The 21,198-nt window shown below is 36.4% G+C and overlaps 67 non-coding genes across 67 annotated transcripts; all 67 read left to right on the forward strand.

Annotated features, from left to right (window-relative positions):
* The first annotated feature begins 20 nt into the window (after positions 1–20).
* Positions 21–139, forward strand: LOC146948454 (5S ribosomal RNA). Its single transcript, XR_015029058.1, has one exon. It is a non-coding gene; the product is annotated as a 5S ribosomal RNA (ribosomal RNA).
* A 223-nt stretch (positions 140–362) lies between these two features.
* LOC146948455 (5S ribosomal RNA) lies at positions 363–481 on the forward strand. Its single transcript, XR_015029096.1, has one exon. It is a non-coding gene; the product is annotated as a 5S ribosomal RNA (ribosomal RNA).
* Positions 482–679: 198 nt separating this feature from the next.
* Positions 680–798, forward strand: LOC146948456 (5S ribosomal RNA). Its single transcript, XR_015029141.1, has one exon. It is a non-coding gene; the product is annotated as a 5S ribosomal RNA (ribosomal RNA).
* Positions 799–996: 198 nt separating this feature from the next.
* On the forward strand, positions 997–1,115 carry LOC146948457 (5S ribosomal RNA). Its single transcript, XR_015029338.1, has one exon. It is a non-coding gene; the product is annotated as a 5S ribosomal RNA (ribosomal RNA).
* A 198-nt stretch (positions 1,116–1,313) lies between these two features.
* On the forward strand, positions 1,314–1,432 carry LOC146948458 (5S ribosomal RNA). Its single transcript, XR_015028730.1, has one exon. It is a non-coding gene; the product is annotated as a 5S ribosomal RNA (ribosomal RNA).
* Positions 1,433–1,630: 198 nt separating this feature from the next.
* Positions 1,631–1,749, forward strand: LOC146948459 (5S ribosomal RNA). The gene has a single exon (XR_015029219.1). It is a non-coding gene; the product is annotated as a 5S ribosomal RNA (ribosomal RNA).
* A 198-nt stretch (positions 1,750–1,947) lies between these two features.
* On the forward strand, positions 1,948–2,066 carry LOC146948460 (5S ribosomal RNA). Its single transcript, XR_015029081.1, has one exon. It is a non-coding gene; the product is annotated as a 5S ribosomal RNA (ribosomal RNA).
* Positions 2,067–2,263: 197 nt separating this feature from the next.
* Positions 2,264–2,382, forward strand: LOC146948461 (5S ribosomal RNA). The gene has a single exon (XR_015028732.1). It is a non-coding gene; the product is annotated as a 5S ribosomal RNA (ribosomal RNA).
* Positions 2,383–2,580: 198 nt separating this feature from the next.
* LOC146948462 (5S ribosomal RNA) lies at positions 2,581–2,699 on the forward strand. The gene has a single exon (XR_015028733.1). It is a non-coding gene; the product is annotated as a 5S ribosomal RNA (ribosomal RNA).
* Positions 2,700–2,897: 198 nt separating this feature from the next.
* Positions 2,898–3,016, forward strand: LOC146948463 (5S ribosomal RNA). Its single transcript, XR_015029028.1, has one exon. It is a non-coding gene; the product is annotated as a 5S ribosomal RNA (ribosomal RNA).
* A 198-nt stretch (positions 3,017–3,214) lies between these two features.
* Positions 3,215–3,333, forward strand: LOC146948464 (5S ribosomal RNA). Its single transcript, XR_015028734.1, has one exon. It is a non-coding gene; the product is annotated as a 5S ribosomal RNA (ribosomal RNA).
* A 198-nt stretch (positions 3,334–3,531) lies between these two features.
* Positions 3,532–3,650, forward strand: LOC146948465 (5S ribosomal RNA). The gene has a single exon (XR_015028735.1). It is a non-coding gene; the product is annotated as a 5S ribosomal RNA (ribosomal RNA).
* Positions 3,651–3,848: 198 nt separating this feature from the next.
* LOC146948466 (5S ribosomal RNA) lies at positions 3,849–3,967 on the forward strand. Its single transcript, XR_015029059.1, has one exon. It is a non-coding gene; the product is annotated as a 5S ribosomal RNA (ribosomal RNA).
* A 223-nt stretch (positions 3,968–4,190) lies between these two features.
* LOC146948467 (5S ribosomal RNA) lies at positions 4,191–4,309 on the forward strand. Its single transcript, XR_015029097.1, has one exon. It is a non-coding gene; the product is annotated as a 5S ribosomal RNA (ribosomal RNA).
* Positions 4,310–4,507: 198 nt separating this feature from the next.
* On the forward strand, positions 4,508–4,626 carry LOC146948468 (5S ribosomal RNA). The gene has a single exon (XR_015028825.1). It is a non-coding gene; the product is annotated as a 5S ribosomal RNA (ribosomal RNA).
* A 198-nt stretch (positions 4,627–4,824) lies between these two features.
* Positions 4,825–4,943, forward strand: LOC146948469 (5S ribosomal RNA). Its single transcript, XR_015029339.1, has one exon. It is a non-coding gene; the product is annotated as a 5S ribosomal RNA (ribosomal RNA).
* Positions 4,944–5,141: 198 nt separating this feature from the next.
* On the forward strand, positions 5,142–5,260 carry LOC146948470 (5S ribosomal RNA). Its single transcript, XR_015028736.1, has one exon. It is a non-coding gene; the product is annotated as a 5S ribosomal RNA (ribosomal RNA).
* Positions 5,261–5,458: 198 nt separating this feature from the next.
* LOC146948471 (5S ribosomal RNA) lies at positions 5,459–5,577 on the forward strand. The gene has a single exon (XR_015029220.1). It is a non-coding gene; the product is annotated as a 5S ribosomal RNA (ribosomal RNA).
* Positions 5,578–5,775: 198 nt separating this feature from the next.
* On the forward strand, positions 5,776–5,894 carry LOC146948472 (5S ribosomal RNA). Its single transcript, XR_015029082.1, has one exon. It is a non-coding gene; the product is annotated as a 5S ribosomal RNA (ribosomal RNA).
* Positions 5,895–6,091: 197 nt separating this feature from the next.
* On the forward strand, positions 6,092–6,210 carry LOC146948473 (5S ribosomal RNA). The gene has a single exon (XR_015028737.1). It is a non-coding gene; the product is annotated as a 5S ribosomal RNA (ribosomal RNA).
* Positions 6,211–6,408: 198 nt separating this feature from the next.
* On the forward strand, positions 6,409–6,527 carry LOC146948474 (5S ribosomal RNA). Its single transcript, XR_015028738.1, has one exon. It is a non-coding gene; the product is annotated as a 5S ribosomal RNA (ribosomal RNA).
* Positions 6,528–6,725: 198 nt separating this feature from the next.
* On the forward strand, positions 6,726–6,844 carry LOC146948475 (5S ribosomal RNA). Its single transcript, XR_015029029.1, has one exon. It is a non-coding gene; the product is annotated as a 5S ribosomal RNA (ribosomal RNA).
* A 198-nt stretch (positions 6,845–7,042) lies between these two features.
* Positions 7,043–7,161, forward strand: LOC146948476 (5S ribosomal RNA). Its single transcript, XR_015028739.1, has one exon. It is a non-coding gene; the product is annotated as a 5S ribosomal RNA (ribosomal RNA).
* Positions 7,162–7,359: 198 nt separating this feature from the next.
* On the forward strand, positions 7,360–7,478 carry LOC146948477 (5S ribosomal RNA). Its single transcript, XR_015028924.1, has one exon. It is a non-coding gene; the product is annotated as a 5S ribosomal RNA (ribosomal RNA).
* A 198-nt stretch (positions 7,479–7,676) lies between these two features.
* On the forward strand, positions 7,677–7,795 carry LOC146948478 (5S ribosomal RNA). Its single transcript, XR_015029083.1, has one exon. It is a non-coding gene; the product is annotated as a 5S ribosomal RNA (ribosomal RNA).
* A 197-nt stretch (positions 7,796–7,992) lies between these two features.
* On the forward strand, positions 7,993–8,111 carry LOC146948479 (5S ribosomal RNA). Its single transcript, XR_015028740.1, has one exon. It is a non-coding gene; the product is annotated as a 5S ribosomal RNA (ribosomal RNA).
* Positions 8,112–8,309: 198 nt separating this feature from the next.
* Positions 8,310–8,428, forward strand: LOC146948480 (5S ribosomal RNA). The gene has a single exon (XR_015028741.1). It is a non-coding gene; the product is annotated as a 5S ribosomal RNA (ribosomal RNA).
* A 198-nt stretch (positions 8,429–8,626) lies between these two features.
* Positions 8,627–8,745, forward strand: LOC146948481 (5S ribosomal RNA). Its single transcript, XR_015029030.1, has one exon. It is a non-coding gene; the product is annotated as a 5S ribosomal RNA (ribosomal RNA).
* Positions 8,746–8,943: 198 nt separating this feature from the next.
* LOC146948482 (5S ribosomal RNA) lies at positions 8,944–9,062 on the forward strand. The gene has a single exon (XR_015028925.1). It is a non-coding gene; the product is annotated as a 5S ribosomal RNA (ribosomal RNA).
* A 198-nt stretch (positions 9,063–9,260) lies between these two features.
* On the forward strand, positions 9,261–9,379 carry LOC146948483 (5S ribosomal RNA). Its single transcript, XR_015029084.1, has one exon. It is a non-coding gene; the product is annotated as a 5S ribosomal RNA (ribosomal RNA).
* Positions 9,380–9,576: 197 nt separating this feature from the next.
* On the forward strand, positions 9,577–9,695 carry LOC146948484 (5S ribosomal RNA). The gene has a single exon (XR_015028743.1). It is a non-coding gene; the product is annotated as a 5S ribosomal RNA (ribosomal RNA).
* Positions 9,696–9,893: 198 nt separating this feature from the next.
* LOC146948485 (5S ribosomal RNA) lies at positions 9,894–10,012 on the forward strand. Its single transcript, XR_015028744.1, has one exon. It is a non-coding gene; the product is annotated as a 5S ribosomal RNA (ribosomal RNA).
* A 198-nt stretch (positions 10,013–10,210) lies between these two features.
* LOC146948486 (5S ribosomal RNA) lies at positions 10,211–10,329 on the forward strand. Its single transcript, XR_015029032.1, has one exon. It is a non-coding gene; the product is annotated as a 5S ribosomal RNA (ribosomal RNA).
* Positions 10,330–10,527: 198 nt separating this feature from the next.
* LOC146948487 (5S ribosomal RNA) lies at positions 10,528–10,646 on the forward strand. The gene has a single exon (XR_015028745.1). It is a non-coding gene; the product is annotated as a 5S ribosomal RNA (ribosomal RNA).
* A 198-nt stretch (positions 10,647–10,844) lies between these two features.
* On the forward strand, positions 10,845–10,963 carry LOC146948488 (5S ribosomal RNA). Its single transcript, XR_015029060.1, has one exon. It is a non-coding gene; the product is annotated as a 5S ribosomal RNA (ribosomal RNA).
* A 223-nt stretch (positions 10,964–11,186) lies between these two features.
* On the forward strand, positions 11,187–11,305 carry LOC146948489 (5S ribosomal RNA). Its single transcript, XR_015029099.1, has one exon. It is a non-coding gene; the product is annotated as a 5S ribosomal RNA (ribosomal RNA).
* A 198-nt stretch (positions 11,306–11,503) lies between these two features.
* On the forward strand, positions 11,504–11,622 carry LOC146948490 (5S ribosomal RNA). The gene has a single exon (XR_015029195.1). It is a non-coding gene; the product is annotated as a 5S ribosomal RNA (ribosomal RNA).
* A 198-nt stretch (positions 11,623–11,820) lies between these two features.
* LOC146948491 (5S ribosomal RNA) lies at positions 11,821–11,939 on the forward strand. The gene has a single exon (XR_015028746.1). It is a non-coding gene; the product is annotated as a 5S ribosomal RNA (ribosomal RNA).
* Positions 11,940–12,137: 198 nt separating this feature from the next.
* On the forward strand, positions 12,138–12,256 carry LOC146948492 (5S ribosomal RNA). The gene has a single exon (XR_015028747.1). It is a non-coding gene; the product is annotated as a 5S ribosomal RNA (ribosomal RNA).
* A 198-nt stretch (positions 12,257–12,454) lies between these two features.
* LOC146948493 (5S ribosomal RNA) lies at positions 12,455–12,573 on the forward strand. The gene has a single exon (XR_015028748.1). It is a non-coding gene; the product is annotated as a 5S ribosomal RNA (ribosomal RNA).
* A 198-nt stretch (positions 12,574–12,771) lies between these two features.
* Positions 12,772–12,890, forward strand: LOC146948494 (5S ribosomal RNA). The gene has a single exon (XR_015029033.1). It is a non-coding gene; the product is annotated as a 5S ribosomal RNA (ribosomal RNA).
* Positions 12,891–13,088: 198 nt separating this feature from the next.
* LOC146948495 (5S ribosomal RNA) lies at positions 13,089–13,207 on the forward strand. The gene has a single exon (XR_015028749.1). It is a non-coding gene; the product is annotated as a 5S ribosomal RNA (ribosomal RNA).
* A 198-nt stretch (positions 13,208–13,405) lies between these two features.
* LOC146948496 (5S ribosomal RNA) lies at positions 13,406–13,524 on the forward strand. Its single transcript, XR_015029061.1, has one exon. It is a non-coding gene; the product is annotated as a 5S ribosomal RNA (ribosomal RNA).
* A 223-nt stretch (positions 13,525–13,747) lies between these two features.
* On the forward strand, positions 13,748–13,866 carry LOC146948497 (5S ribosomal RNA). Its single transcript, XR_015029100.1, has one exon. It is a non-coding gene; the product is annotated as a 5S ribosomal RNA (ribosomal RNA).
* A 198-nt stretch (positions 13,867–14,064) lies between these two features.
* On the forward strand, positions 14,065–14,183 carry LOC146948498 (5S ribosomal RNA). The gene has a single exon (XR_015029196.1). It is a non-coding gene; the product is annotated as a 5S ribosomal RNA (ribosomal RNA).
* A 198-nt stretch (positions 14,184–14,381) lies between these two features.
* LOC146948499 (5S ribosomal RNA) lies at positions 14,382–14,500 on the forward strand. Its single transcript, XR_015028750.1, has one exon. It is a non-coding gene; the product is annotated as a 5S ribosomal RNA (ribosomal RNA).
* A 198-nt stretch (positions 14,501–14,698) lies between these two features.
* On the forward strand, positions 14,699–14,817 carry LOC146948500 (5S ribosomal RNA). The gene has a single exon (XR_015028751.1). It is a non-coding gene; the product is annotated as a 5S ribosomal RNA (ribosomal RNA).
* A 198-nt stretch (positions 14,818–15,015) lies between these two features.
* LOC146948501 (5S ribosomal RNA) lies at positions 15,016–15,134 on the forward strand. Its single transcript, XR_015028752.1, has one exon. It is a non-coding gene; the product is annotated as a 5S ribosomal RNA (ribosomal RNA).
* Positions 15,135–15,332: 198 nt separating this feature from the next.
* LOC146948502 (5S ribosomal RNA) lies at positions 15,333–15,451 on the forward strand. The gene has a single exon (XR_015028754.1). It is a non-coding gene; the product is annotated as a 5S ribosomal RNA (ribosomal RNA).
* Positions 15,452–15,648: 197 nt separating this feature from the next.
* LOC146948503 (5S ribosomal RNA) lies at positions 15,649–15,767 on the forward strand. The gene has a single exon (XR_015028755.1). It is a non-coding gene; the product is annotated as a 5S ribosomal RNA (ribosomal RNA).
* Positions 15,768–15,964: 197 nt separating this feature from the next.
* On the forward strand, positions 15,965–16,083 carry LOC146948504 (5S ribosomal RNA). Its single transcript, XR_015028756.1, has one exon. It is a non-coding gene; the product is annotated as a 5S ribosomal RNA (ribosomal RNA).
* A 198-nt stretch (positions 16,084–16,281) lies between these two features.
* Positions 16,282–16,400, forward strand: LOC146948505 (5S ribosomal RNA). Its single transcript, XR_015029062.1, has one exon. It is a non-coding gene; the product is annotated as a 5S ribosomal RNA (ribosomal RNA).
* Positions 16,401–16,623: 223 nt separating this feature from the next.
* LOC146948506 (5S ribosomal RNA) lies at positions 16,624–16,742 on the forward strand. Its single transcript, XR_015029101.1, has one exon. It is a non-coding gene; the product is annotated as a 5S ribosomal RNA (ribosomal RNA).
* Positions 16,743–16,940: 198 nt separating this feature from the next.
* LOC146948507 (5S ribosomal RNA) lies at positions 16,941–17,059 on the forward strand. Its single transcript, XR_015028826.1, has one exon. It is a non-coding gene; the product is annotated as a 5S ribosomal RNA (ribosomal RNA).
* A 198-nt stretch (positions 17,060–17,257) lies between these two features.
* On the forward strand, positions 17,258–17,376 carry LOC146948508 (5S ribosomal RNA). Its single transcript, XR_015029241.1, has one exon. It is a non-coding gene; the product is annotated as a 5S ribosomal RNA (ribosomal RNA).
* Positions 17,377–17,574: 198 nt separating this feature from the next.
* Positions 17,575–17,693, forward strand: LOC146948509 (5S ribosomal RNA). Its single transcript, XR_015028757.1, has one exon. It is a non-coding gene; the product is annotated as a 5S ribosomal RNA (ribosomal RNA).
* Positions 17,694–17,891: 198 nt separating this feature from the next.
* LOC146948510 (5S ribosomal RNA) lies at positions 17,892–18,010 on the forward strand. The gene has a single exon (XR_015028969.1). It is a non-coding gene; the product is annotated as a 5S ribosomal RNA (ribosomal RNA).
* A 198-nt stretch (positions 18,011–18,208) lies between these two features.
* LOC146948511 (5S ribosomal RNA) lies at positions 18,209–18,327 on the forward strand. The gene has a single exon (XR_015028758.1). It is a non-coding gene; the product is annotated as a 5S ribosomal RNA (ribosomal RNA).
* Positions 18,328–18,525: 198 nt separating this feature from the next.
* Positions 18,526–18,644, forward strand: LOC146948512 (5S ribosomal RNA). Its single transcript, XR_015028759.1, has one exon. It is a non-coding gene; the product is annotated as a 5S ribosomal RNA (ribosomal RNA).
* A 198-nt stretch (positions 18,645–18,842) lies between these two features.
* LOC146948513 (5S ribosomal RNA) lies at positions 18,843–18,961 on the forward strand. The gene has a single exon (XR_015028970.1). It is a non-coding gene; the product is annotated as a 5S ribosomal RNA (ribosomal RNA).
* A 198-nt stretch (positions 18,962–19,159) lies between these two features.
* LOC146948514 (5S ribosomal RNA) lies at positions 19,160–19,278 on the forward strand. Its single transcript, XR_015029085.1, has one exon. It is a non-coding gene; the product is annotated as a 5S ribosomal RNA (ribosomal RNA).
* A 198-nt stretch (positions 19,279–19,476) lies between these two features.
* On the forward strand, positions 19,477–19,595 carry LOC146948515 (5S ribosomal RNA). The gene has a single exon (XR_015028760.1). It is a non-coding gene; the product is annotated as a 5S ribosomal RNA (ribosomal RNA).
* A 198-nt stretch (positions 19,596–19,793) lies between these two features.
* On the forward strand, positions 19,794–19,912 carry LOC146948516 (5S ribosomal RNA). The gene has a single exon (XR_015028761.1). It is a non-coding gene; the product is annotated as a 5S ribosomal RNA (ribosomal RNA).
* A 198-nt stretch (positions 19,913–20,110) lies between these two features.
* LOC146948517 (5S ribosomal RNA) lies at positions 20,111–20,229 on the forward strand. Its single transcript, XR_015029034.1, has one exon. It is a non-coding gene; the product is annotated as a 5S ribosomal RNA (ribosomal RNA).
* A 198-nt stretch (positions 20,230–20,427) lies between these two features.
* Positions 20,428–20,546, forward strand: LOC146948518 (5S ribosomal RNA). Its single transcript, XR_015029035.1, has one exon. It is a non-coding gene; the product is annotated as a 5S ribosomal RNA (ribosomal RNA).
* Positions 20,547–20,744: 198 nt separating this feature from the next.
* Positions 20,745–20,863, forward strand: LOC146948519 (5S ribosomal RNA). The gene has a single exon (XR_015028762.1). It is a non-coding gene; the product is annotated as a 5S ribosomal RNA (ribosomal RNA).
* A 198-nt stretch (positions 20,864–21,061) lies between these two features.
* Positions 21,062–21,180, forward strand: LOC146948520 (5S ribosomal RNA). Its single transcript, XR_015029063.1, has one exon. It is a non-coding gene; the product is annotated as a 5S ribosomal RNA (ribosomal RNA).
* Positions 21,181–21,198: the final 18 nt, after the last annotated feature.

A 21,198-nucleotide genomic window follows, 5' to 3' on the forward strand; every position in this document is an offset into this window, starting at 1 on the left:
AATTACAACGCTTTACTTTCAGGTGCGATCATACCAGCACTAATGCACCGGATCCCATCAGAACTCCGCAGTTAAGCGTGCTTGGGCGAGAGTAGTACTAGGATGGGTGACCTCCGGGGAAGTCCGTGTGTTGCACCTCCTGGGAAGTCCTTGTGTTGCACCTCTTTTTGCCAAAATTTCGTGTTCTTTTTGTTAATTAGCGTAATTTTACGTCGTTTTTGAAAATTAAACTTCGATTGTATTTCATTTTTTTTCGTTAATTAACGCAACCTAAAACTCTATTCGTTAATTAACGTAATTTGACGTCTTTTTTGAAAAATAAACTTAGAAATGCATATATACAATTACAACGCTTTACTTTCAGGTGCGATCATACCAGCACTAATGCACCGGATCCCATCAGAACTTCGCAGTTAAGCGTGCTTGGGCGAGAGTAGTACTGTGATGGGTGACCTCCTGGGAAGTCCTTGTGTTGCACCTCTTTTTGCCAAAATTTCGTGTTCTTTTTGTTAATTAGCGTAATTTTACGTCGTTTTTGAAAATTAAACTTCGATTGTATTTCATTTTTTTTCGTTAATTAACGCAACCTAAAACTCTATTCGTTAATTAACGTAATTTGACGTCTTTTTTGAAAAATAAACTTAGAAATGCATATATACAATTACAACGCTTTACTTTCAGGTGCGATCATACCAGCACTAATGCACCAGATCCCATCAGAACTCCGCAGTTAAGCGTGCTTGGGCGAGAGTAGTACTGTGATGGGTGACCTCCTGGGAAGTCCTTGTGTTGCACCTCTTTTTGCCAAAATTTCGTGTTCTTTTTGTTAATTAGCGTAATTTTACGTCGTTTTTGAAAATTAAACTTCGATTGTATTTCATTTTTTTTCGTTAATTAACGCAACCTAAAACTCTATTCGTTAATTAACGTAATTTGACGTCTTTTTTGAAAAATAAACTTAGAAATGCATATATACAATTACAACGCTTTACTTTCAGGTGCGATCATAACAGCACTAATGCATCGGATCCCATCAGAACTCCGCAGTTAAGCGTGCTTGGGCGAGAGTAGTACTAGGATGGGTGACCTCCTGGGAAGTCCTTGTGTTGCACCTCTTTTTGCCAAAATTTCGTGTTCTTTTTGTTAATTAGCGTAATTTTACGTCGTTTTTGAATATTAAACTTCGATTGTATTTCATTTTTTTTCGTTAATTAACGCAACCTAAAACTCTATTCGTTAATTAACGTAATTTGACGTCTTTTTTGAAAAATAAACTTAGAAATGCATATATACAATTACAACGCTTTACTTTCAGGTGCGATCATACCAGCACTAATGCACCGGATCCCATCAGAACTCCGCAGTTAAGCGTGCTTGGGCGAGAGTAGTACTAGGATGGGTGACCTCCTGGGAAGTCCTTGTGTTGCACCTCTTTTTGCCAAAATTTCGTGTTCTTTTTGTTAATTAGCGTAATTTTACGTCGTTTTTGAAAATTAAACTTCGATTGTATTTCATTTTTTTTCGTTAATTAACGCAACCTAAAACTCTATTCGTTAATTAACGTAATTTGACGTCTTTTTTGAAAAATAAACTTAGAAATGCATATATACAATTACAACGCTTTACTTTCAGGTGCGATCATACCAGCACTAATGCACCGGATCCAATCAGAACTCCGCAGTTAAGCGTGCTTGGGCGAGAGTAGTACTAGGATGGGTGACCTCCTGGGAAGTCCTTGTGTTGCACCTCTTTTTGCCAAAATTTCGTGTTCTTTTTGTTAATTAGCGTAATTTTACGTCGTTTTTGAAAATTAAACTTCGATTGTATTTCATTTTTTTTCGTTAATTAACGCAACCTAAAACTCTATTCGTTAATTAACGTAATTTGACGTCTTTTTTGAAAAATAAACTTAGAAATGCATATATACAATTACAACGCTTTACTTTCAGGTGCGATCATACCAGCACTAATGCACCGGATCCCATCAGAACTTCGCAGTTAAGCGTGCTTGGGCGAGAGTAGTACTAGGATGGGTGACCTCCTGGGAAGTCCTTGTGTTGCACCTCTTTTTGCCAAAATTTCGTGTTCTTTTTGTTAATTAGCGTAATTTTACGTCGTTTTTGAAAATTAAACTTCGATTGTATTTCATTTTTTTCGTTAATTAACGCAACCTAAAACTCTATTCGTTAATTAACGTAATTTGACGTCTTTTTTGAAAAATAAACTTAGAAATGCATATATACAATTACAACGCTTTACTTTCAGGTGCGATCATACCAGCACTAATGCACCGGATCCCATCAGAACTCCGCAGTTAAGCGTGCTTGGGCGAGAGTAGTACTAGGATGGGTGACCTCCTGGGAAGTCCTTGTGTTGCACCTCTTTTTGCCAAAATTTCGTGTTCTTTTTGTTAATTAGCGTAATTTTACGTCGTTTTTGAAAATTAAACTTCGATTGTATTTCATTTTTTTTCGTTAATTTACGCAACCTAAAACTCTATTCGTTAATTAACGTAATTTGACGTCTTTTTTGAAAAATAAACTTAGAAATGCATATATACAATTACAACGCTTTACTTTCAGGTGCGATCATACCAGCACTAATGCACCGGATCCCATCAGAACTCCGCAGTTAAGCGTGCTTGGGCGAGAGTAGTACTAGGATGGGTGACCTCCTGGGAAGTCCTTGTGTTGCACCTCTTTTTGCCAAAATTTCGTGTTCTTTTTGTTAATTAGCGTAATTTTACGTCGTTTTTGAAAATTAAACTTCGATTGTATTTCATTTTTTTTCGTCAATTAACGCAACCTAAAACTCTATTCGTTAATTAACGTAATTTGACGTCTTTTTTGAAAAATAAACTTAGAAATGCATATATACAATTACAACGCTTTACTTTCAGGTGCGATCATACCAGCACTAATGCACCGGATCCCATCAGAACTCCGCAGTTAAGCGTGCTTGGGCGAGAGTAGTACTAGGATGGGTGACCTCCTGGGAAGTCCTTGTGTTGCACCACTTTTTGCCAAAATTTCGTGTTCTTTTTGTTAATTAGCGTAATTTTACGTCATTTTTGAAAATTAAACTTCGATTGTATTTCATTTTTTTTCGTTAATTAACGCAACCTAAAACTCTATTCGTTAATTAACGTAATTTGACGTCTTTTTTGAAAAATAAACTTAGAAATGCATATATACAATTACAACGCTTTACTTTCAGGTGCGATCATACCAGCACTAATGCACCGGATCCCATCAGAACTCCGCAGTTAAGCGTGCTTGGGCGAGAGTAGTACTAGGATGGGTGACCTCCTGGGAAGTCCTTGTGTTGCACCTCTTTTAGCCAAAATTTCGTGTTCTTTTTGTTAATTAGCGTAATTTTACGTCGTTTTTGAAAATTAAACTTCGATTGTATTTCATTTTTTTTCGTTAATTAACGCAACCTAAAACTCTATTCGTTAATTAACGTAATTTGACGTCTTTTTTGAAAAATAAACTTAGAAATGCATATATACAATTACAACGCTTTACTTTCAGGTGCGATCATACCAGCACTAATGCACCGGATCCCATCAGAACTCCGCAGTTAAGCGTGCTTGGGCGAGAGTAGTACTAGGATGGGTGACCTCCTGGGAAGTCCTTGTGTTGCACCTCTTTTTGCCAAAATTTCGTGTTCTTTTTGTTAATTAGCGTAATTTTACGTCGTTTTTGAAAATTAAACTTCGATTGTATTTCATTTTTTTTCGTTAATTAACGCAACCTAAAACTCTATTCGTTAATTAACGTAATTTGACGTCTTTTTTGAAAAATAAACTTAGAAATGCATATATACAATTACAACGCTTTACTTTCAGGTGCGATCATACCAGCACTAATGCACCGGATCCCATCAGAACTCCGCAGTTAAGCGTGCTTGGGCGAGAGTAGTACTAGGATGGGTGACCTCCGGGGAAGTCCGTGTGTTGCACCTCCTGGGAAGTCCTTGTGTTGCACCTCTTTTTGCCAAAATTTCGTGTTCTTTTTGTTAATTAGCGTAATTTTACGTCGTTTTTGAAAATTAAACTTCGATTGTATTTCATTTTTTTTCGTTAATTAACGCAACCTAAAACTCTATTCGTTAATTAACGTAATTTGACGTCTTTTTTGAAAAATAAACTTAGAAATGCATATATACAATTACAACGCTTTACTTTCAGGTGCGATCATACCAGCACTAATGCACCGGATCCCATCAGAACTTCGCAGTTAAGCGTGCTTGGGCGAGAGTAGTACTGTGATGGGTGACCTCCTGGGAAGTCCTTGTGTTGCACCTCTTTTTGCCAAAATTTCGTGTTCTTTTTGTTAATTAGCGTAATTTTACGTCGTTTTTGAAAATTAAACTTCGATTGTATTTCATTTTTTTTCGTTAATTAACGCAACCTAAAACTCTATTCGTTAATTAACGTAATTTGACGTCTTTTTTGAAAAATAAACTTAGAAATGCATATATACAATTACAACGCTTTACTTTCAGGTGCGATCATACCAGCACTAATGCACCGGATCCCATCAGAACTCCGCAGTTAAGCGTGCTTGGGCGAGAGTAGTACTGTGATGGGTGACCTCCTGGGAAGTCCTTGTGTTGCACCTCTTTTTGCCAAAATTTCGTGTTCTTTTTGTTAATTAGCGTAATTTTACGTCGTTTTTGAAAATTAAACTTCGATTGTATTTCATTTTTTTTCGTTAATTAACGCAACCTAAAACTCTATTCGTTAATTAACGTAATTTGACGTCTTTTTTGAAAAATAAACTTAGAAATGCATATATACAATTACAACGCTTTACTTTCAGGTGCGATCATAACAGCACTAATGCATCGGATCCCATCAGAACTCCGCAGTTAAGCGTGCTTGGGCGAGAGTAGTACTAGGATGGGTGACCTCCTGGGAAGTCCTTGTGTTGCACCTCTTTTTGCCAAAATTTCGTGTTCTTTTTGTTAATTAGCGTAATTTTACGTCGTTTTTGAATATTAAACTTCGATTGTATTTCATTTTTTTTCGTTAATTAACGCAACCTAAAACTCTATTCGTTAATTAACGTAATTTGACGTCTTTTTTGAAAAATAAACTTAGAAATGCATATATACAATTACAACGCTTTACTTTCAGGTGCGATCATACCAGCACTAATGCACCGGATCCCATCAGAACTCCGCAGTTAAGCGTGCTTGGGCGAGAGTAGTACTAGGATGGGTGACCTCCTGGGAAGTCCTTGTGTTGCACCTCTTTTTGCCAAAATTTCGTGTTCTTTTTGTTAATTAGCGTAATTTTACGTCGTTTTTGAAAATTAAACTTCGATTGTATTTCATTTTTTTTCGTTAATTAACGCAACCTAAAACTCTATTCGTTAATTAACGTAATTTGACGTCTTTTTTGAAAAATAAACTTAGAAATGCATATATACAATTACAACGCTTTACTTTCAGGTGCGATCATACCAGCACTAATGCACCGGATCCAATCAGAACTCCGCAGTTAAGCGTGCTTGGGCGAGAGTAGTACTAGGATGGGTGACCTCCTGGGAAGTCCTTGTGTTGCACCTCTTTTTGCCAAAATTTCGTGTTCTTTTTGTTAATTAGCGTAATTTTACGTCGTTTTTGAAAATTAAACTTCGATTGTATTTCATTTTTTTTCGTTAATTAACGCAACCTAAAACTCTATTCGTTAATTAACGTAATTTGACGTCTTTTTTGAAAAATAAACTTAGAAATGCATATATACAATTACAACGCTTTACTTTCAGGTGCGATCATACCAGCACTAATGCACCGGATCCCATCAGAACTTCGCAGTTAAGCGTGCTTGGGCGAGAGTAGTACTAGGATGGGTGACCTCCTGGGAAGTCCTTGTGTTGCACCTCTTTTTGCCAAAATTTCGTGTTCTTTTTGTTAATTAGCGTAATTTTACGTCGTTTTTGAAAATTAAACTTCGATTGTATTTCATTTTTTTCGTTAATTAACGCAACCTAAAACTCTATTCGTTAATTAACGTAATTTGACGTCTTTTTTGAAAAATAAACTTAGAAATGCATATATACAATTACAACGCTTTACTTTCAGGTGCGATCATACCAGCACTAATGCACCGGATCCCATCAGAACTCCGCAGTTAAGCGTGCTTGGGCGAGAGTAGTACTAGGATGGGTGACCTCCTGGGAAGTCCTTGTGTTGCACCTCTTTTTGCCAAAATTTCGTGTTCTTTTTGTTAATTAGCGTAATTTTACGTCGTTTTTGAAAATTAAACTTCGATTGTATTTCATTTTTTTTCGTTAATTTACGCAACCTAAAACTCTATTCGTTAATTAACGTAATTTGACGTCTTTTTTGAAAAATAAACTTAGAAATGCATATATACAATTACAACGCTTTACTTTCAGGTGCGATCATACCAGCACTAATGCACCGGATCCCATCAGAACTCCGCAGTTAAGCGTGCTTGGGCGAGAGTAGTACTAGGATGGGTGACCTCCTGGGAAGTCCTTGTGTTGCACCTCTTTTTGCCAAAATTTCGTGTTCTTTTTGTTAATTAGCGTAATTTTACGTCGTTTTTGAAAATTAAACTTCGATTGTATTTCATTTTTTTTCGTCAATTAACGCAACCTAAAACTCTATTCGTTAATTAACGTAATTTGACGTCTTTTTTGAAAAATAAACTTAGAAATGCATATATACAATTACAACGCTTTACTTTCAGGTGCGATCATACCAGCACTAATGCACCGGATCCCATCAGAACTCCGCAGTTAAGCGTGCTTGGGCGAGAGTAGTACTAGGATGGGTGACCTCCTGGGAAGTCCTTGTGTTGCACCACTTTTTGCCAAAATTTCGTGTTCTTTTTGTTAATTAGCGTAATTTTACGTCATTTTTGAAAATTAAACTTCGATTGTATTTCATTTTTTTTCGTTAATTAACGCAACCTAAAACTCTATTCGTTAATTAACGTAATTTGACGTCTTTTTTGAAAAATAAACTTAGAAATGCATATATACAATTACAACGCTTTACTTTCAGGTGCGATCATACCAGCACTAATGCACCGGATCCCATCAGAACTCCGCAGTTAAGCGTGCTTGGGCGAGAGTAGTACTAGGATGGGTGACCTCCTGGGAAGTCCTTGTGTTGCACCTCTTTTTGCCAAAATTTCGTGTTCTTTTTGTTAATTAGCGTAATTTTACGTCGTTTTTGAAAATTAAACTTCGATTGTATTTCATTTTTTTTCGTTAATTAACGCAACCTAAAACTCTATTCGTTAATTAACGTAATTTGACGTCTTTTTTGAAAAATAAACTTAGAAATGCATATATACAATTACAACGCTTTACTTTCAGGTGCGATCATACCAGCACTAATGCACCGGATCCCATCAGAACTCCGCAGTTAAGCGTGTTTGGGCGAGAGTAGTACTAGGATGGGTGACCTCCTGGGAAGTCCTTGTGTTGCACCTCTTTTTGCCAAAATTTCGTGTTCTTTTTGTTAATTAGCGTAATTTTACGTCGTTTTTGAAAATTAAACTTCGATTGTATTTCATTTTTTTTCGTTAATTAACGCAACCTAAAACTCTATTCGTTAATTAACGTAATTTGACGTCTTTTTTGAAAAATAAACTTAGAAATGCATATATACAATTACAACGCTTTACTTTCAGGTGCGATCATACCAGCACTAATGCACCGGATCCCATCAGAACTTCGCAGTTAAGCGTGCTTGGGCGAGAGTAGTACTAGGATGGGTGACCTCCTGGGAAGTCCTTGTGTTGCACCTCTTTTTGCCAAAATTTCGTGTTCTTTTTGTTAATTAGCGTAATTTTACGTCGTTTTTGAAAATTAAACTTCGATTGTATTTCATTTTTTTCGTTAATTAACGCAACCTAAAACTCTATTCGTTAATTAACGTAATTTGACGTCTTTTTTGAAAAATAAACTTAGAAATGCATATATACAATTACAACGCTTTACTTTCAGGTGCGATCATACCAGCACTAATGCACCGGATCCCATCAGAACTCCGCAGTTAAGCGTGCTTGGGCGAGAGTAGTACTAGGATGGGTGACCTCCTGGGAAGTCCTTGTGTTGCACCTCATTTTGCCAAAATTTCGTGTTCTTTTTGTTAATTAGCGTAATTTTACGTCGTTTTTGAAAATTAAACTTCGATTGTATTTCATTTTTTTTCGTTAATTTACGCAACCTAAAACTCTATTCGTTAATTAACGTAATTTGACGTCTTTTTTGAAAAATAAACTTAGAAATGCATATATACAATTACAACGCTTTACTTTCAGGTGCGATCATACCAGCACTAATGCACCGGATCCCATCAGAACTCCGCAGTTAAGCGTGCTTGGGCGAGAGTAGTACTAGGATGGGTGACCTCCTGGGAAGTCCTTGTGTTGCACCTCTTTTTGCCAAAATTTCGTGTTCTTTTTGTTAATTAGCGTAATTTTACGTCGTTTTTGAAAATTAAACTTCGATTGTATTTCATTTTTTTTCGTTAATTAACGCAACCTAAAACTCTATTCGTTAATTAACGTAATTTGACGTCTTTTTTGAAAAATAAACTTAGAAATGCATATATACAATTACAACGCTTTACTTTCAGGTGCGATCATACCAGCACTAATGCACCGGATCCCATCAGAACTCCGCAGTTAAGCGTGCTTGGGCGAGAGTAGTACTAGGATGGGTGACCTCCTGGGAAGTCCTTGTGTTGCACCACTTTTTGCCAAAATTTCGTGTTCTTTTTGTTAATTAGCGTAATTTTACGTCATTTTTGAAAATTAAACTTCGATTGTATTTCATTTTTTTTCGTTAATTAACGCAACCTAAAACTCTATTCGTTAATTAACGTAATTTGACGTCTTTTTTGAAAAATAAACTTAGAAATGCATATATACAATTACAACGCTTTACTTTCAGGTGCGATCATACCAGCACTAATGCACCGGATCCCATCAGAACTCCGCAGTTAAGCGTGTTTGGGCGAGAGTAGTACTAGGATGGGTGACCTCCTGGGAAGTCCTTGTGTTGCACCTCTTTTTGCCAAAATTTCGTGTTCTTTTTGTTAATTAGCGTAATTTTACGTCGTTTTTGAAAATTAAACTTCGATTGTATTTCATTTTTTTTCGTTAATTAACGCAACCTAAAACTCTATTCGTTAATTAACGTAATTTGACGTCTTTTTTGAAAAATAAACTTAGAAATGCATATATACAATTACAACGCTTTACTTTCAGGTGCGATCATACCAGCACTAATGCACCGGATCCCATCAGAACTTCGCAGTTAAGCGTGCTTGGGCGAGAGTAGTACTAGGATGGGTGACCTCCTGGGAAGTCCTTGTGTTGCACCTCTTTTTGCCAAAATTTCGTGTTCTTTTTGTTAATTAGCGTAATTTTACGTCGTTTTTGAAAATTAAACTTCGATTGTATTTCATTTTTTTCGTTAATTAATGCAACCTAAAACTCTATTCGTTAATTAACGTAATTTGACGTCTTTTTTGAAAAATAAACTTAGAAATGCATATATACAATTACAACGCTTTACTTTCAGGTGCGATCATACCAGCACTAATGCACCGGATCCCATCAGAACTCCGCAGTTAAGCGTGCTTGGGCGAGAGTAGTACTAGGATGGGTGACCTCCTGGGAAGTCCTTGTGTTGCACCTCATTTTGCCAAAATTTCGTGTTCTTTTTGTTAATTAGCGTAATTTTACGTCGTTTTTGAAAATTAAACTTCGATTGTATTTCATTTTTTTTCGTTAATTTACGCAACCTAAAACTCTATTCGTTAATTAACGTAATTTGACGTCTTTTTTGAAAAATAAACTTAGAAATGCATATATACAATTACAACGCTTTACTTTCAGGTGCGATCATACCAGCACTAATGCACCGGATCCCATCAGAACTCCGCAGTTAAGCGTGCTTGGGCGAGAGTAGTACTAGGATGGGTGACCTCCTGGGAAGTCCTTGTGTTGCACCTCTTTTTGCCAAAATTTCGTGTTCTTTTTGTTAATTAGCGTAATTTTACGTCGTTTTTGAAAATTAAACTTCGATTGTATTTCATTTTTTTTCGTTAATTAACGCAACCTAAAACTCTATTCGTTAATTAACGTAATTTGACGTCTTTTTTGAAAAATAAACTTAGAAATGCATATATACAATTACAACGCTTTACTTTCAGGTGCGATCATACCAGCACTAATGCACCGGATCCCATCAGAACTCCGCAGTTAAGCGTGCTTGGGCGAGAGTAGTACTAGGATGGGTGACCTCCTGGGAAGTCCTTGTGTTGCACCACTTTTTGCCAAAATTTCGTGTTCTTTTTGTTAATTAGCGTAATTTTACGTCATTTTTGAAAATTAAACTTCGATTGTATTTCATTTTTTTTCGTTAATTAACGCAACCTAAAACTCTATTCGTTAATTAACGTAATTTGACGTCTTTTTTGAAAAATAAACTTAGAAATGCATATATACAATTACAACGCTTTACTTTCAGGTGCGATCATACCAGCACTAATGCACCGGATCCCATCAGAACTCCGCAGTTAAGCGTGCTTGGGCGAGAGTAGTACTAGGATGGGTGACCTCCTGGGAAGTCCTTGTGTTGCACCTCTTTTTGCCAAAATTTCGTGTTCTTTTTGTTAATTAGCGTAATTTTACGTCGTTTTTGAAAATTAAACTTCGATTGTATTTCATTTTTTTTCGTTAATTAACGCAACCTAAAACTCTATTCGTTAATTAACGTAATTTGACGTCTTTTTTGAAAAATAAACTTAGAAATGCATATATACAATTACAACGGTTTACTTTCAGGTGCGATCATACCAGCACTAATGCACCGGATCCCATCAGAACTCCGCAGTTAAGCGTGCTTGGGCGAGAGTAGTACTAGGATGGGTGACCTCCGGGGAAGTCCGTGTGTTGCACCTCCTGGGAAGTCCTTGTGTTGCACCTCTTTTTGCCAAAATTTCGTGTTCTTTTTGTTAATTAGCGTAATTTTACGTCGTTTTTGAAAATTAAACTTCGATTGTATTTCATTTTTTTTCGTTAATTAACGCAACCTAAAACTCTATTCGTTAATTAACGTAATTTGACGTCTTTTTTGAAAAATAAACTTAGAAATGCATATATACAATTACAACGCTTTACTTTCAGGTGCGATCATACCAGCACTAATGCACCGGATCCCATCAGAACTTCGCAGTTAAGCGTGCTTGGGCGAGAGTAGTACTGTGATGGGTGACCTCCTGGGAAGTCCTTGTGTTGCACCTCTTTTTGCCAAAATTTCGTGTTCTTTTTGTTAATTAGCGTAATTTTACGTCGTTTTTGAAAATTAAACTTCGATTGTATTTCATTTTTTTTCGTTAATTAACGCAACCTAAAACTCTATTCGTTAATTAACGTAATTTGACGTCTTTTTTGAAAAATAAACTTAGAAATGCATATATACAATTACAACGTTTTACTTTCAGGTGCGATCATACCAGCACTAATGCACCGGATCCCATCAGAACTCCGCAGTTAAGCGTGCTTGGGCGAGAGTAGTACTAGGATGGGTGACCTCCTGGGAAGTCCTTATGTTGCACCTCTTTTTGCCAAAATTTCGTGTTCTTTTTGTTAATTAGCGTAATTTTACGTCGTTTTTGAATATTAAACTTCGATTGTATTTCATTTTTTTTCGTTAATTAACGCAACCTAAAACTCTATTCGTTAATTAACGTAATTTGACGTCTTTTTTGAAAAATAAACTTAGAAATGCATATATACAATTACAACGCTTTACTTTCAGGTGCGATCATACCAGCACTAATGCACCGGATCCCATCAGAACTCCGCAGTTAAGCGTGCTTGGGCGAGAGTAGTACTAGGATGGGTGACCTCCTGGGAAGTCCTTGTGTTGCACCTCTTTTTGCCAAAATTTCGTGTTCTTTTTGTTAATTAGCGTAATTTTACGTCGTTTTTGAAAATTAAACTTCGATTGTATTTCATTTTTTTTCGTTAATTAACGCAACCTAAAACTCTATTCGTTAATTAACGTAATTTGACGTCTTTTTTGAAAAATAAACTTAGAAATGCATATATACAATTACAACGCTTTACTTTCAGGTGCGATCATACCAGCACTAATGCACCGGATCCCATCAGAACTCCGCAGTTAAGCGTGCTTGGGCGAGAGTAGTACTAGGATGGGTGACCTCCTGGGAAGTCCTTGTGTTGCACCTCTTTTTGCCAAAATTTCGTGTTCTTTTTGTTAATTAGCGTAATTTTACGTCGTTTTTGAAAATTAAACTTCGATTGTATTTCATTTTTTTTCGTTAATTAACGCAACCTAAAACTCTATTCGTTAATTAACGTAATTTGACGTCTTTTTTGAAAAATAAACTTAGAAATGCATATATACAATTACAACGCTTTACTTTCAGGTGCGATCATACCAGCACTAATGCACCGGATCCCATCAGAACTCCGCAGTTAAGCGTGCTTGGGCGAGAGTAGTACTAGGATGGGTGACCTCCTGGGAAGTCCTTGTGTTGCACCTCTTTTTGCCAAAATTTCGTGTTCTTTTTGTTAATTAGCGTAATTTTACGTCGTTTTTGAAAATTAAACTTCGATTGTATTTCATTTTTTTTCGTTAATTAACGCAACCTAAAACTCTATTCGTTAATTAACGTAATTTGACGTCTTTTTTGAAAAATAAACTTAGAAATGCATATATACAATTACAACGCTTTACTTTCAGGTGCGATCATACCAGCACTAATGCACCGGATCCCATCAGAACTCCGCAGTTAAGCGTGCTTGGGCGAGAGTAGTACTAGGATGGGTGACCTCCTGGGAAGTCCTTGTGTTGCACCACTTTTTGCCAAAATTTCGTGTTCTTTTTGTTAATTAGCGTAATTTTACGTCATTTTTGAAAATTAAACTTCGATTGTATTTCATTTTTTTTCGTTAATTAACGCAACCTAAAACTCTATTCGTTAATTAACGTAATTTGACGTCTTTTTTGAAAAATAAACTTAGAAATGCATATATACAATTACAACGCTTTACTTTCAGGTGCGATCATACCAGCACTAATGCACCGGATCCCATCAGAACTCCGCAGTTAAGCGTGCTTGGGCGAGAGTAGTACTAGGATGGGTGACCTCCTGGGAAGTCCTTGTGTTGCACCTCTTTTTGCCAAAATTTCGTGTTCTTTTTGTTAATTAGCGTAATTTTACGTCGTTTTTGAAAATTAAACTTCGATTGTATTTCATTTTTTTTCGTTAATTAACGCAACCTAAAACTCTATTCGTTAATTAACGTAATTTGACGTCTTTTTTGAAAAATAAACTTAGAAATGCATATATACAATTACAACGGTTTACTTTCAGGTGCGATCATACCAGCACTAATGCACCGGATCCCATCAGAACTCCGCAGTTAAGCGTGCTTGGGCGAGAGTAGTACTAGGATGGGTGACCTCCGGGGAAGTCCGTGTGTTGCACCTCCTGGGAAGTCCTTGTGTTGCACCTCTTTTTGCCAAAATTTCGTGTTCTTTTTGTTAATTAGCGTAATTTTACGTCGTTTTTGAAAATTAAACTTCGATTGTATTTCATTTTTTTTCGTTAATTAACGCAACCTAAAACTCTATTCGTTAATTAACGTAATTTGACGTCTTTTTTGAAAAATAAACTTAGAAATGCATATATACAATTACAACGCTTTACTTTCAGGTGCGATCATACCAGCACTAATGCACCGGATCCCATCAGAACTTCGCAGTTAAGCGTGCTTGGGCGAGAGTAGTACTGTGATGGGTGACCTCCTGGGAAGTCCTTGTGTTGCACCTCTTTTTGCCAAAATTTCGTGTTCTTTTTGTTAATTAGCGTAATTTTACGTCGTTTTTGAAAATTAAACTTCGATTGTATTTCATTTTTTTTCGTTAATTAACGCAACCTAAAACTCTATTCGTTAATTAACGTAATTTGACGTCTTTTTTGAAAAATAAACTTAGAAATGCATATATACAATTACAACGTTTTACTTTCAGGTGCGATCATACCAGCACTAATGCACCGGATCCCATCAGAACTCCGCAGTTAAGCGTGCTTGGGCGAGAGTAGTACTAGGATGGGTGACCTCCTGGGAAGTCCTTATGTTGCACCTCTTTTTGCCAAAATTTCGTGTTCTTTTTGTTAATTAGCGTAATTTTACGTCGTTTTTGAATATTAAACTTCGATTGTATTTCATTTTTTTTCGTTAATTAACGCAACCTAAAACTCTATTCGTTAATTAACGTAATTTGACGTCTTTTTTGAAAAATAAACTTAGAAATGCATATATACAATTACAACGCTTTACTTTCAGGTGCGATCATACCAGCACTAATGCACCGGATCCCATCAGAACTCCGCAGTTAAGCGTGCTTGGGCGAGAGTAGTACTAGGATGGGTGACCTCCTGGGAAGTCCTTGTGTTGCACCTCTTTTTGCCAAAATTTCGTGTTCTTTTTGTTAATTAGCGTAATTTTACGTCGTTTTTGAAAATTAAACTTCGATTGTATTTCATTTTTTTTCGTTAATTAACGCAACCTAAAACTCTATTCGTTAATTAACGTAATTTGACGTCTTTTTTGAAAAATAAACTTAGAAATGCATATATACAATTACAACGCTTTACTTTCAGGTGCGATCATACCAGCACTAATGCACCGGATCCCATCAGAACTCCGCAGTTAAGCGTGCTTGGGCGAGAGTAGTACTAGGATGGGTGACCTCCTGGGAAGTCCTTGTGTTGCACCTCTTTTTGCCAAAATTTCGTGTTCTTTTTGTTAATTAGCGTAATTTTACGTCGTTTTTGAAAATTAAACTTCGATTGTATTTCATTTTTTTTCGTTAATTAACGCAACCTAAAACTCTATTCGTTAATTAACGTAATTTGACGTCTTTTTTGAAAAATAAACTTAGAAATGCATATATACAATTACAACGCTTTACTTTCAGGTGCGATCATACCAGCACTAATGCACCGGATCCCATCAGAACTCCGCAGTTAAGCGTGCTTGGGCGAGAGTAGTACTAGGATGGGTGACCTCCTGGGAAGTCCTTGTGTTGCACCTCTTTTTGCCAAAATTTCGTGTTCTTTTTGTTAATTAGCGTAATTTTACGTCGTTTTTGAAAATTAAACTTCGATTGTATTTCATTTTTTTTCGTTAATTAACGCAACCTAAAACTCTATTCGTTAATTAACGTAATTTGACGTCTTTTTTGAAAAATAAACTTAGAAATGCATATATACAATTACAACGCTTTACTTTCAGGTGCGATCATACCAGCACTAATGCACCGGATCCCATCAGAACTCCGCAGTTAAGCGTGCTTGGGCGAGAGTAGTACTAGGATGGGTGACCTCCTGGGAAGTCCTTGTGTTGCACCTCTTTTTGCCAAAATTTCGTGTTCTTTTTGTTAATTAGCGTAATTTTACGTCGTTTTTGAAAATTAAACTTCGATTGTATTTCATTTTTTTCGTTAATTAACGCAACCTAAAACTCTATTCGTTAATTAACGTAATTTGACGTCTTTTTTGAAAAATAAACTTAGAAATGCATATATACAATTACAACGCTTTACTTTCAGGTGCGATCATACCAGCACTAATGCACCGGATCCCATCAGAACTCCGCAGTTAAGCGTGCTTGGGCGAGAGTAGTACTAGGATGGGTGACCTCCTGGGAAGTCCTTGTGTTGCACCTCTTTTTGCCAAAATTTCGTGTTCTTTTTGTTAATTAGCGTAATTTTACGTCATTTTTGAAAATTAAACTTCGATTGTATTTCATTTTTTTCGTTAATTAACGCAACCTAAAACTCTATTCGTTAATTAACGTAATTTGACGTCTTTTTTGAAAAATAAACTTAGAAATGCATATATACAATTACAACGCTTTACTTTCAGGTGCGATCATACCAGCACTAATGCACCGGATCCCATCAGAACTCCGCAGTTAAGCGTGCTTGGGCGAGAGTAGTACTAGGATGGGTGACCTCCTGGGAAGTCCTTGTGTTGCACCTCTTTTTGCCAAAATTTCGTGTTCTTTTTGTTAATTAGCGTAATTTTACGTCGTTTTTGAAAATTAAACTTCGATTGTATTTCATTTTTTTTCGTTAATTAACGCAACCTAAAACTCTATTCGTTAATTAACGTAATTTGACGTCTTTTTTGAAAAATAAACTTAGAAATGCATATATACAATTACAACGCTTTACTTTCAGGTGCGATCATACCAGCACTAATGCACCGGATCCCATCAGAACTCCGCAGTTAAGCGTGCTTGGGCGAGAGTAGTACTAGGATGGGTGACCTCCGGGGAAGTCCGTGTGTTGCACCTCCTGGGAAGTCCTTGTGTTGCACCTCTTTTTGCCAAAATTTCGTGTTCTTTTTGTTAATTAGCGTAATTTTACGTCGTTTTTGAAAATTAAACTTCGATTGTATTTCATTTTTTTTCGTTAATTAACGCAACCTAAAACTCTATTCGTTAATTAACGTAATTTGACGTCTTTTTTGAAAAATAAACTTAGAAATGCATATATACAATTACAACGCTTTACTTTCAGGTGCGATCATACCAGCACTAATGCACCGGATCCCATCAGAACTTCGCAGTTAAGCGTGCTTGGGCGAGAGTAGTACTGTGATGGGTGACCTCCTGGGAAGTCCTTGTGTTGCACCTCTTTTTGCCAAAATTTCGTGTTCTTTTTGTTAATTAGCGTAATTTTACGTCGTTTTTGAAAATTAAACTTCGATTGTATTTCATTTTTTTTCGTTAATTAACGCAACCTAAAACTCTATTCGTTAATTAACGTAATTTGACGTCTTTTTTGAAAAATAAACTTAGAAATGCATATATACAATTACAACGCTTTACTTTCAGGTGCGATCATACCAGCACTAATGCACCGGATCCCATCAGAACTCCGCAGTTAAGCGTGCTTGGGCGAGAGTAGTACTGTGATGGGTGACCTCCTGGGAAGTCCTTGTGTTGCACCTCTTTTTGCCAAAATTTCGTGTTCTTTTTGTTAATTAGCGTAATTTTACGTCGTTTTTGAAAATTAAACTTCGATTGTATTTCATTTTTTTTCGTTAATTAACGCAACCTAAAACTCTATTCGTTAATTAACGTAATTTGACGTCTTTTTTGAAAAATAAACTTAGAAATGCATATATACAATTACAACGCTTTACTTTCAGGTGCGATCATACCAGCACTAATGCACCGGATCCCATCAGAACTCCGCAGTTAAGCGTGCTTGGGCGAGAGTAGCACTAGGATGGGTGACCTCCTGGGAAGTCCTTGTGTTGCACCTCTTTTTGCCAAAATTTCGTGTTCTTTTTGTTAATTAGCGTAATTTTACGTCGTTTTTGAAAATTAAACTTCGATTGTATTTCATTTTTTTTCGTTAATTAACGCAACCTAAAACTCTATTCGTTAATTAACGTAATTTGACGTCTTTTTTGAAAAATAAACTTAGAAATGCATATATACAATTACAACGCTTTACTTTCAGGTGCGATCATACCAGCACTAATGCACCGGATCCCATCAGAACTCCGCAGTTAAGCGTGCTTGGGCGAGAGTAGTACTAGGATGGGTGACCTCCTGGGAAGTCCTTGTGTTGCACCTCTTTTTGCCAAAATTTCGTGTTCTTTTTGTTAATTAGCGTAATTTTACGTCGTTTTTGAAAATTAAACCTCGATTGTATTTCATTTTTTTTCGTTAATTAACGCAACCTAAAACTCTATTCGTTAATTAACGTAATTTGACGTCTTTTTTGAAAAATAAACTTAGAAATGCATATATACAATTACAACGCTTTACTTTCAGGTGCGATCATACCAGCACTAATGCACCGGATCCCATCAGAACTCCGCAGTTAAGCGTGCTTGGGCGAGAGTAGTATTAGGATGGGTGACCTCCTGGGAAGTCCTTGTGTTGCACCTCTTTTTGCCAAAATTTCGTGTTCTTTTTGTTAATTAGCGTAATTTTACGTCGTTTTTGAAAATTAAACTTCGATTGTATTTCATTTTTTTTCGTTAATTAACGCAACCTAAAACTCTATTCGTTAATTAACGTAATTTGACGTCTTTTTTGAAAAATAAACTTAGAAATGCATATATACAATTACAACGCTTTACTTTCAGGTGCGATCATACCAGCACTAATGCACCGGATCCCATCAGAACTCCGCAGTTAAGCGTGCTTGGGCGAGAGTAGTACTAGGATGGGTGACCTCCTGGGAAGTCCTTGTGTTGCACCTCTTTTTGCCAAAATTTCGTGTTCTTTTTGTTAATTAGCGTAATTTTACGTCGTTTTTGAATATTAAACTTCGATTGTATTTCATTTTTTTTCGTTAATTAACGCAACCTAAAACTCTATTCGTTAATTAACGTAATTTGACGTCTTTTTTGAAAAATAAACTTAGAAATGCATATATACAATTACAACGCTTTACTTTCAGGTGCGATCATACCAGCACTAATGCACCGGATCCCATCAGAACTCCGCAGTTAAGCGTGCTTGGGCGAGAGTAGTACTAGGATGGGTGACCTCCTGGGAAGTCCTTGTGTTGCACCTCTTTTTGCCAAAATTTCGTGTTCTTTTTGTTAATTAGCGTAATTTTACGTCGTTTTTGAAAATTAAACCTCGATTGTATTTCATTTTTTTTCGTTAATTAACGCAACCTAAAACTCTATTCGTTAATTAACGTAATTTGACGTCTTTTTTGAAAAATAAACTTAGAAATGCATATATACAATTACAACGCTTTACTTTCAGGTGCGATCATACCAGCACTAATGCACCGGATCCCATCAGAACTCCGCAGTTAAGCGTGCTTGGGCGAGAGTAGTATTAGGATGGGTGACCTCCTGGGAAGTCCTTGTGTTGCACCTCTTTTTGCCAAAATTTCGTGTTCTTTTTGTTAATTAGCGTAATTTTACGTCGTTTTTGAAAATTAAACTTCGATTGTATTTCATTTTTTTTCGTTAATTAACGCAACCTAAAACTCTATTCGTTAATTAACGTAATTTGACGTCTTTTTTGAAAAATAAACTTAGAAATGCATATATACAATTACAACGCTTTACTTTCAGGTGCGATCATACCAGCACTAATGCACCGGATCCCATCAGAACTTCGCAGTTAAGCGTGCTTGGGCGAGAGTAGTACTAGGATGGGTGACCTCCTGGGAAGTCCTTGTGTTGCACCTCTTTTTGCCAAAATTTCGTGTTCTTTTTGTTAATTAGCGTAATTTTACGTCGTTTTTGAAAATTAAACTTCGATTGTATTTCATTTTTTTTCGTTAATTAACGCAACCTAAAACTCTATTCGTTAATTAACGTAATTTGACGTCTTTTTTGAAAAATAAACTTAGAAATGCATATATACAATTACAACGCTTTACTTTCAGGTGCGATCATACCAGCACTAATGCACCGGATCCCATCAGAACTCCGCAGTTAAGCGTGCTTGGGCGAGAGTAGTACTAGGATGGGTGACCTCCTGGGAAGTCCTTGTGTTGCACCTCTTTTTGCCAAAATTTCGTGTTCTTTTTGTTAATTAGCGTAATTTTACGTCGTTTTTGAAAATTAAACTTCGATTGTATTTCATTTTTTTTCGTTAATTTACGCAACCTAAAACTCTATTCGTTAATTAACGTAATTTGACGTCTTTTTTGAAAAATAAACTTAGAAATGCATATATACAATTACAACGCTTTACTTTCAGGTGCGATCATACCAGCACTAATGCACCGGATCCCATCAGAACTCCGCAGTTAAGCGTGCTTGGGCGAGAGTAGTACTAGGATGGGTGACCTCCTGGGAAGTCCTTGTGTTGCACCTCTTTTTGCCAAAATTTCGTGTTCTTTTTGTTAATTAGCGTAATTTTACGTCGTTTTTGAAAATTAAACTTCGATTGTATTTCATTTTTTTTCGTTAATTAACGCAACCTAAAACTCTATTCGTTAATTAACGTAATTTGACGTCTTTTTTGAAAAATAAACTTAGAAATGCATATATACAATTACAACGCTTTACTTTCAGGTGCGATCATACCAGCACTAATGCACCGGATCCCATCAGAACTCCGCAGTTAAGCGTGCTTGGGCGAGAGTAGTACTAGGATGGGTGACCTCCTGGGAAGTCCTTGTGTTGCACCACTTTTTGCCAAAATTTCGTGTTCTTTTTGTTAATTAGCGTAATTTTACGTCATTTTTGAAAATTAAACTTCGATTGTATTTCATTTTTTTTCGTTAATTAACGCAACCTAAAACTCTATTCGTTAATTAACGTAATTTGACGTCTTTTTTGAAAAATAAACTTAGAAATGCATATATACAATTACAACGCTTTACTTTCAGGTGCGATCATACCAGCACTAATGCACCGGATCCCATCAGAACTCCGCAGTTAAGCGTGCTTGGGCGAGAGTAGTACTAGGATGGGTGACCTCCTGGGAAGTCCTTGTGTTGCACCACTTTTTGCCAAAATTTCGTGTTCTTTTTGTTAATTAGCGTAATTTTACGTCATTTTTGAAAATTAAACTTCGATTGTATTTCATTTTTTTTCGTTAATTAACGCAACCTAAAACTCTATTCGTTAATTAACGTAATTTGACGTCTTTTTTGAAAAATAAACTTAGAAATGCATATATACAATTACAACGCTTTACTTTCAGGTGCGATCATACCAGCACTAATGCACCGGATCCCATCAGAACTCCGCAGTTAAGCGTGCTTGGGCGAGAGTAGTACTAGGATGGGTGACCTCCTGGGAAGTCCTTGTGTTGCACCTCTTTTTGCCAAAATTTCGTGTTCTTTTTGTTAATTAGCGTAATTTTACGTCGTTTTTGAAAATTAAACTTCGATTGTATTTCATTTTTTTTCGTTAATTAACGCAACCTAAAACTCTATTCGTTAATTAACGTAATTTGACGTCTTTTTTGAAAAATAAACTTAGAAATGCATATATACAATTACAACGCTTTACTTTCAGGTGCGATCATACCAGCACTAATGCACCGGATCCCATCAGAACTCCGCAGTTAAGCGTGCTTGGGCGAGAGTAGTACTAGGATGGGTGACCTCCGGGGAAGTCCGTGTGTTGCACCTCCTGGGAAGTCCTTGTGTT

Source organism: Medicago sativa, chromosome 2, assembly GCF_051527215.1.
Source record: "Medicago sativa cultivar Bolivia chromosome 2, Bolivia_mono, whole genome shotgun sequence".
Taxonomy (NCBI): Eukaryota; Viridiplantae; Streptophyta; class Magnoliopsida; order Fabales; family Fabaceae; genus Medicago; species Medicago sativa.